The sequence below is a fragment of the Schistocerca piceifrons genome, chromosome 1, assembly GCF_021461385.2.
Source record: "Schistocerca piceifrons isolate TAMUIC-IGC-003096 chromosome 1, iqSchPice1.1, whole genome shotgun sequence".
In the NCBI taxonomy this organism is placed as follows: Eukaryota; Metazoa; Arthropoda; class Insecta; order Orthoptera; family Acrididae; genus Schistocerca; species Schistocerca piceifrons.
Genome location: NC_060138.1, coordinates 375,424,334 through 375,432,917, shown reverse-complemented (window position 1 = coordinate 375,432,917; position 8,584 = coordinate 375,424,334). Strand labels below are relative to the sequence as shown.

Here is an 8,584-nt window from a genome sequence, read left to right as displayed (position 1 = left end):
GTCATGTTCATGTAGATCGCCGGCCGCGGTGGTCTAGCGGTTCTAGGCGCTCAGTCCGCAGCCGCGCGGCTGCTACGGTCGCAAGTTCGAATCCTGCCTCGGGCATGGATGTGTGTGATGTCCTTATGTTAGTTAGGTTTAAGTAGTTCTAAGTTCTATGGGACTGATGACCATAGGTGTTAAGTCCCATAGTGCTCAGAGCCATTTGAACCATTTCACGTAGATCCAACACTGCCTGAAAACCAAACCAGAGACGCATCCAAGTTGCACAGCTTGAGAGCGAAGAGCAACAATACCACTTTCAGTAGCGAGTTAAGTAATTCAATGGTAATAGTTTGTTTCCAAACATGACTGACAGTACATACCGTCGACATTTCCACTGTTGTACAGACGTTTTCAGTGGAAAACAGACACAATGACGGGGTTGCGGAATAGGGATTCAAAATAAATGCAACTGCGAGAGAGACGAATAACTGTGCACAGCAGGTAATCGTATGCATTTAATGTTTGAAGCCTGCGATAAACGTGATGACTTCCGACCACTGCTGCCCTCTTCTGATTCCTGTGAGTAACAAACGAGAACAAGAAGACAGATGCCAGTTTGAGCTGTGGAATGTGTAAGTGTAAGGTGGAATGCGTAGGTGTGAGGCCAGTACAGCAGGCTAATTTTCTTGTAATTTAATCAGATAGACGATAAGAAGCTAAGACTACAGTTATAACTAATTTCCGTTGCTTTATAAGTATAACGTTTAACAAACAGAAACTGATCGCGTTAGCATGTAATGGCAGATAGCGGTAATGGGGGCGCTGAAAGAGAGCATGAGCTCACTCCTGTGCAAAAGAAGCTCAAAAAGCTGAACTGAAGAAGAAAGTAAGAAATGAAAAGAAACAACGGACGGTATTGAAGAATAAGAACGGAAGTTAAGGGAGAAACACAATAGTCATTGGAGATATCGGGTGTTTGCAGCAGCGGGCCGGAGTGGCCGAGTGGTTCTAGGCGCTACAGTCTCGAACCGTTCGACCGCTACGGTCGCAGGTTCGAATCCTGACCCGGGCATGGCTGTGTATGATGTCCTTAGGTTAGTTAGGTTTAAGTAGTTCTAAGTTCTAAGGGACAGATGACCCCAGCAGTTAAGTCCCATAGTGCTCAGAACCATTTGTTTGTTTCCAGCACTGGTGATTATGGCGATAATTACGACAGCCAGTTTATTGGCACACAGATATCAGTAACCACGCATAGTAAAGAATGACGTCTCTGTGGGAAAACAGGTAAATACAAGGAGTTGTTGTACAGATGTGTTGGTAGATCTGCTTAGAATCATGTTGCATGTGGCGGAGAAACCACTCCAAGATTTTATTTTTGATAACTACTTTTCCAAGAAATGAACACTCTAAAAACTGTTGAAATGTGACAATTAAAGTGATTACTCATTCCATATTATTGTTTAAATACATTTCAGTATTATAACTTCCTAACAGTAATGGTAGATAATTTAAGTGACAGTTATTTTCACTCATGCGTAGTTAATATAAGCTTCCCTTTTCGAGTACACAATTCCCCAACCACTGTGGATAATTACCCCATGGGGCGGGGAAGCGTGGTGCGAAATCGCATCTTTGTAATACCGGGTCGTTATAATTAACTTTATGGTGTTCCCGGTGCTGCAGCGCTGCAGATCCCTGAACATCGTAGATACTTTCGTTAATCTATGCGATCGTAGAGTATGCTGGGAGAAAAAATGATGTTTCCACTTTCAGCCACAAGGTGAAAATACGACGCCGTAAGCAATCAGAACGTGGTATAAGTGCAGGAAAAAGGGAGGGACGGTCAAACAAATGCCAACGGTGATCCACGTACGTTTATTAAGATAGACACAAGTTATCTTTTGAGTGCAGTATGGTCTCCCGAATCAGCAACATGTTGCATCCGTAAAATGACACGGATGACACTGCTCGCACATATCCCTTGTAATCAGGTATCTCCACACCGGAAGTCACATGGACTTAGGGTGGGGAATCTGGAAGGCCACACATCCTGAAATTACCGAGAGACGATGCCGTCATTAGTGATGTTCCTCGAAGAATATCTTTCACATGCCCCCGAGGTGTCACCACCTCGAAGAAAAAAGAACCGAGAATGAAGGAAATTATCTTTTTAATTGTTGATCATGTGGGACAATTCAGATGACAGTTCGAGCACTGGCTGAAGAATTTGAGGCGTGTGCTGCACGGACGGCTATAGCTCGAGAAAATTCGTCAACAACTGTCGTGGGAATGGGCTCTTGGGCTCTCCTCCTTCTCCCTGCTGCACCACCTAATTCACCTGTTTCTTCAGACCTCTTGGTCACATTCTTTAGACGATTAAACCGCTCGGCCACCTCGGCCGGCCTTCTGTCGTCGACATTCCCGCAATGCAGCGATGCTATTGCTGCCGTTCTGATAAGGCAACTTTACCAAAAGCGCACGGTCTTTCTTCTCAACAACCGTTGCGCTTCATACCTTTTACACTAACAGCCACTCCGCAAAAGAAATCAACTCGTATCACCAAGCGACAGACAGCATGCAAACGTGAAAACAGGAAACATTTCACATTCTTACTACTTACAGCACTATATTTTCAGCTGGTGGCAGACAGTGGAACTATTATCTTCTCAGCGTACCCTTGAGCCCGCCGATTGATGAACATAGCTAAGATGTTTCAGTGTCTTGCTATGTGAACGGCCAACACCTGCAGCACTCAGAAAACTGTCAGTTACATTATGACCATGCGATATTTGCAGTTAAATTTCATTGCACTTTGCTTACATTTAAAGTTATATAGTAGGGTTAAAGAAGAGAATTTAAAGAAAAGCATCAGCTGTATGTGTTCAAATTTATTGTTCACAGCCTTCGGTTATTTCAGCCATCATGATTGGAAGACTGAAGGAAAAGAGAAAAAAATATATTTACTGTATACAAAAGATAGGTTCGAAAATATAAGAATTGTGCCTCTACATACATCAGCATTTTCTCTGCCTCGTGATGACTGGGTGTTGTGTGATGTCCTTAGGTTAGTTAGGTTTAAGTAGTTCTAAGTTCTAGGGGACTGATGACCATAGATGTTGAGTCCCATAGTGCTCAGAGCTATTTGAGCCATACATCAGCATCATATCCAGTACTTAAAAATTATAGATGTTTATCTGAAAAGACATATTACCGTACAAGATATAACGATGATACTTTGTGGTATGTAAAATAATCATAAGCTAGATATGTCATGAAACAGGCAGGCAGGATGGATACGCATTACTGGCTGTTAACAGGTGACCGGCATCTCTGGCCCATGTAACTTTAGATCACCATCGGCGAATTAAAAACATAAGAAGATCTATGACACACTAGCTGGAGAAATCAGGGGAAAGATAACAGCTAATGGAACACCTTTGTAAAAAGTAATTGCTTTGATTGAGCTTGTCATCCAAATAAGGTAATGTCATGATCACATATTTACGCTACAATATAAACTGTTGTCTTTATCACTAATAATACGGAAGTCAACGACCGTAATAGTGACATGAATTTTTCTTCTTTCGACAAGTTACACATTACATCGATACATGAACCATTACATAGCAGTCATAAAAAAAGTTATTTTTTGTTCGTTAGACATCAACTAGTAACGGCCTTGCCGCAGTCGGTACACCGGTTCCCGTGAGATCACCGAAGTTAAGCGCTGTTGGGCGTGGTCGGCACTTGGATGGGTGACCATCCAGGCCGCCATGTGCTGTTGCCATTTTTCGGGGTGCACTCAGCCTCTTGATGCCAATTGAGGAGCTACTCGACCGAGTAGTAGCGGCTTCGGTCAAGAATACCATCAAAACGATCGGGAGACCAGTTAGCTGACCCCATGCCTCTCCTATCTGCATCCTCCAGTGAGGATGACACGGACGGTCCCGGTAGGCCACTAGTGGCCTGACGACGGAGTGTTAGACATCAACTGATGAAATTCAGTTTCATATATTTCGGAATTTCTCTGTTTGTTCAGTCTTCCAGTGACGATGGTTGGAATAACCGAAACTGGTCTAGAATAAAGCTTATATAGCTGATGGCCAAAAATTGCTTTTCGTTAATGTCATGCAGCTATAGCTAGTTACGTACAAATATTATTAAAATAGGGAAGCTGTTACATCTGGGACCGATGACCTCAGCAGTTTGGTCCCATAAGATCTTACCACATCTGACAGATTTTGGGTTACTTATCGTGAACTAGAGACCTGTCCTACTTTTGTACGGGTAGGACTAATTTGGTTGGCAGAGTTTAGGTTCACTCTAAATATGCATTAGGTATGTCGTTCTTGAAATTCAATTACTCGACATGTACGTGATTGTTGTAAAAGTGATCCACAATATCAATAGACCTACTCCTGCTACTACTACATTGTTTTCCGTGGTGTATAAGAGATGTTGTTGCTCGCACAGGAGAGCTGTTGAACACACTAAAGATAATTCCATAAATTTCATTTCTATTTCTCGCGGAGTATTTCTAAACTGCTCCGAGTTCTGGTTTAAGCGCTGTAATTTCGTAATTGCTCACCAGCGCCAGCAGCGCCCAGCCGCGCACTGTGCCAGGAGAGCCCTTGTAGAACTTGCTCATTAAGCAGGGGGAGTGGCTGGGGGAGAGAGAGCGTCAGAACTGTTGCGGAGAATAATTCGGCGGCCGCCCGCTCCGGCAGCCAGCCAGGGTAAACGCGGGCGCTGCTGCTCGCCCATTGTGACGCGCGCACAGTAGGCGAGGCCGGCGCGAAGAACGTGCCCGCCCCGCCGCGGGCCGGCTCCCCATTTACCGCGGAATCCGTAACGCGGAGAGCGGCCCGCCCGCTCCGTTCCCTTCACTCCCTCTTCGACGAGCCTTCCGTAACGGCCTCGCCAATGGTTATCCCAGACCATTCTGCGAGCACATAAAGCGCGTATTGTGATGGATTTCTCCTCGTGCCGTCCGCCTCCCTTTCCGTAACTTTGTCTGGAATATCTGAAAGCAGTCGAGCACGTATTATCCGGCCAACACAGCGCTATCTGGTACCCGCAGTTCTCCTCCAGTTCTTCCCACTGCTACAGTGAGAAAGGGGCAGAGATAGAATGGTGAGGTGGAAGGGGGGGGGGGGGGGGAAGGGAGAGAGAACGGGAGACAGAGTGACGGGAAAGCACACACAGGACCTATGTCAACTGGCTTCCACTCCTTGTTTAAAATACGCCGTGCGAGATTTATATAAAAACTTAATCTTCCCTTCACATAGCAGCAGTAACCAACTACAGCTCCCTAATTCGCTGTGTCGTGGAATTGCAGATGGAAACAGTACTGAAGAAATGTTACAATACATAAGAGTTACAGGCATTAGACGTCAGTTGGCTTGATTTATATCAAAAAGGTCAAGTTGATAATTTATGCAGGACTGGGATTCGAACCCAGGTGTTTTGCCTACTAGGCAGATGCGCTGCCCACTAGCTGTCGGTCGTTGTGGTCAGCACAACTGCATGGACTACCTCAGCATGCCTCCTGTCAGACCGAAATTCTCGTACAGCACACTACTTACGTAGTGCCAATGCTCATAGTCACTAGTTGCTGGCCGGGGTGGCCGCGCGGTTCTAGGCGCTGCAGTCTGGAACCGCGCGGTCGCTACGGTCGCAGGTTCGAATCCTGCCTCGGGCATGGATGTTTGTGATGTTCTTAGGTTAGTTAGATTTAAATAGTTCTAAGTTCTAGGGGACTGATGACCTCAGAAGTTAAGTCCCATAGTGCTCAGAGCCATAGTCACTCGCGACGTTTCACTATTACCGCAAGAGTTCGAGCTTGGTGTGCATCAGCACTGAAGAGATCATTGGCCGTCATTGCCTCAGTTATACAGGATCCAATATTCGAGGGAACGATTGTACGCATCAAAACAAGAAAAAAAGTGTTTTAACAATGGAGCCTACAAAGCATACACTCTATGGCCATTTGTTCAGAGGAGGTGCTCAATATGATGTCCATTCTTCTCAATGCTTGTCTGCCCTTCAGTGTTACGACTCACGCACTCTGTAAATGGTTGGTTGTGAATGTCCTGGGATGCACGGAAGACACAATTGTGTACTGACTGCACATCGTTTAGGGAGGTGGCATACACCACTTATCTCAAGTGCGGTCATAGCCAGAAGTCTAGTGTATTTAAGCCGAAGGAACGAACAGGCCAAGATATGGGGCATCCCCACCCAGTCTACCGGTTTTCAAATGTCCTCGTCAGGTGCTGACGCACGATGCAGAGAAGATATGCTGGTGAGTCATTGTGAGTGAACCACATCTGTTGTCTATCCTGACATGGCACATCTTCCAGCAAGTTAGGCAGTACATTCATCATAAAGCGGTGATAATCAATTCCGCTTAATTTCAGTGGTAGCACGTATGGCTATAGTAATGTGTCCTAAGACCGCCTACTCACACACTGATTGAGAATCGATCCTGATGCCTTGTTTCTTGAACCTCATGGGGATTCTCATCGGCCCACCCAAGCTGATTATGGAAATTTACCATGCCGTCTCTTATAGACCCTGCCTCATCAGTACACAAAATCTTGCGGGCAAATTGTGGATCTGCCCCACACTGTCGTAAGTACCATTGGCAGAACTGCAGTCTGGCAGGACGGTCCTGTGCCCTAAGGGCCTGGACGCGTTTAACATGGTACGAATACAACAACTGCTCACGAACTACCGCGAAGTCCAGAGGATGACTAACACCTTCAGCTGCTGCTAATCGTCGCACACTGGTTCCAGGATTGTCGTCCTCTGCGCCTAGAACACGCCCCTCCATTTCAGGTATGCGAACTGAATGAGGCCTTCCACTGCGTACTTTTTCGGGTGCTACGGAACCTGTTTCTTTAAGACATTGGCCGGCCGCTGTGGCCGAGTGGTTCTAGGCGCTTCAGTCTGGAACCACGCGACCGCTACGGTCGCAGATTCGAATCCTGCCTCGGGCATGGATGTGTGTGATGTCCTTAGGTTAGTTAGGTTTAGGTAGTTCTAAGTTCTAGGGGACTGATGACCTCAGATGTTAAGTCCCATAGTGCTCAGAGCCATTTGAACCATTTTTTTAAGACATTGAAACAATCGGCTGAACAACTTAATGGATGGTACCCTGCATACTGGACATCGTTCAGTGTACAGGTTACGGGCTCTCAGATTAACTCCATCTGCTAAACCATAGCAGTAAACCATCATTGCCATTTTCCTTGTGGAGTAAAAAACCTGCATTGCCAGGTTGTGTCTGAGTATTAGCAAGAGAGGAAATACGTTCTACCACAGTTCAAAAATCACAATAACATGTACTTAAAACGTGGCCTGTAAGCAGGCCAAACACCATGTTACGCACCCAGAGGTAGGGGAAATGTACGCGAAAGTGCGCAGATGAGACAAGACTACAATACAATCACACAAAATAAACGGATCAGTTCACTGCAGGCCACTGAGCTAACTAATGTTTACATCGATGCTGCGCGGCACTATCCCAACACGCTGCTGACCTGGTATGACATGGAGTGCCAATGCAACAACGATGCTCATATCGGCGACCAGATGTTTGTGATGCCTTCCTACCTAGCAGTATTTCATGCCGTGGGTTGTAATTAACGTTAATTAAAGGGTGATGGTTGTAATTAATGGGTAATTGTCTGTAGTAGGACAAGTAATGCATTGCCACTGGTGAAATCATAAGGGCACCTTCTACGGACACGTGTTCATATGTCAGAACGTATGCTCTGTAGGACATATGGCCATAGACATTTTTGCCGTGTTTTGATGCACACTATCATTCCCCGAAATATTGGATAGTTCTTTATTAACACTGTATATGTGATTTCCGTTCATTCGGACATGTCCAAAAGATATTATCAATGAAATTCTCCAAAAGCCCTGCAATTGAGATGTTATTTTAATTTGACTACCACTTTCGGCATTCCACTGTGCCATCTTCGGAATCCACATGCAACTCTCAAAAATAAATGAATTTTCATACAGTGCCGTATATTTCTGGATGTCGTAAATTCAAAAGCATATTCCAAGTGCATCATTCGGAGACTTGATTGATGGACTTGCAATAAAGTCCTAGAATGAAGCACTTGGAATAATGTTTTGAATCCACTACATCCGGTAATGTATGGCACTGTACGACGGTATTGTTTATTTTTGAGAGATGCATATGGGACCTGAAGATGGCATAGTGGAATGCCGAAACTGGTAGTCAAAATAAAATAACATATCAATTACACGGCTGTTGGCGAATTTCGTTGATAATTCAAAAATGTTCAAATGTGTGTGAAATCTTATGGGACTTAACTGCTAAGGTCATCAGTCACTAAGCTTACACACTACTTAACCTAAATTATCCTAAGGACAAACACACACACCCATGCCCGAGGGAGGACTCGAACCTCCGCCGGGACCAGCCCTACAGTCCATGACTGCAGCGCCGTAGACCGCTCGGCTAATAGCGCGCGGCTCGTGGATAATTACTTGACCATCTGATGTATCCTGTCCATGATGGATCAACAGAGACCGAATGTTCGAAAGATGTCTGAAA

General features: G+C 45.2%; 1 pseudogene; it reads left to right on the top strand.

Moving 5' to 3' along the window:
- The first annotated feature begins 3,654 nt into the window (after positions 1 to 3,654).
- Positions 3,655 to 3,772, top strand: LOC124723794 (annotated as a pseudogene).
- The last annotated feature ends 4,812 nt before the right edge of the window (positions 3,773 to 8,584 follow it).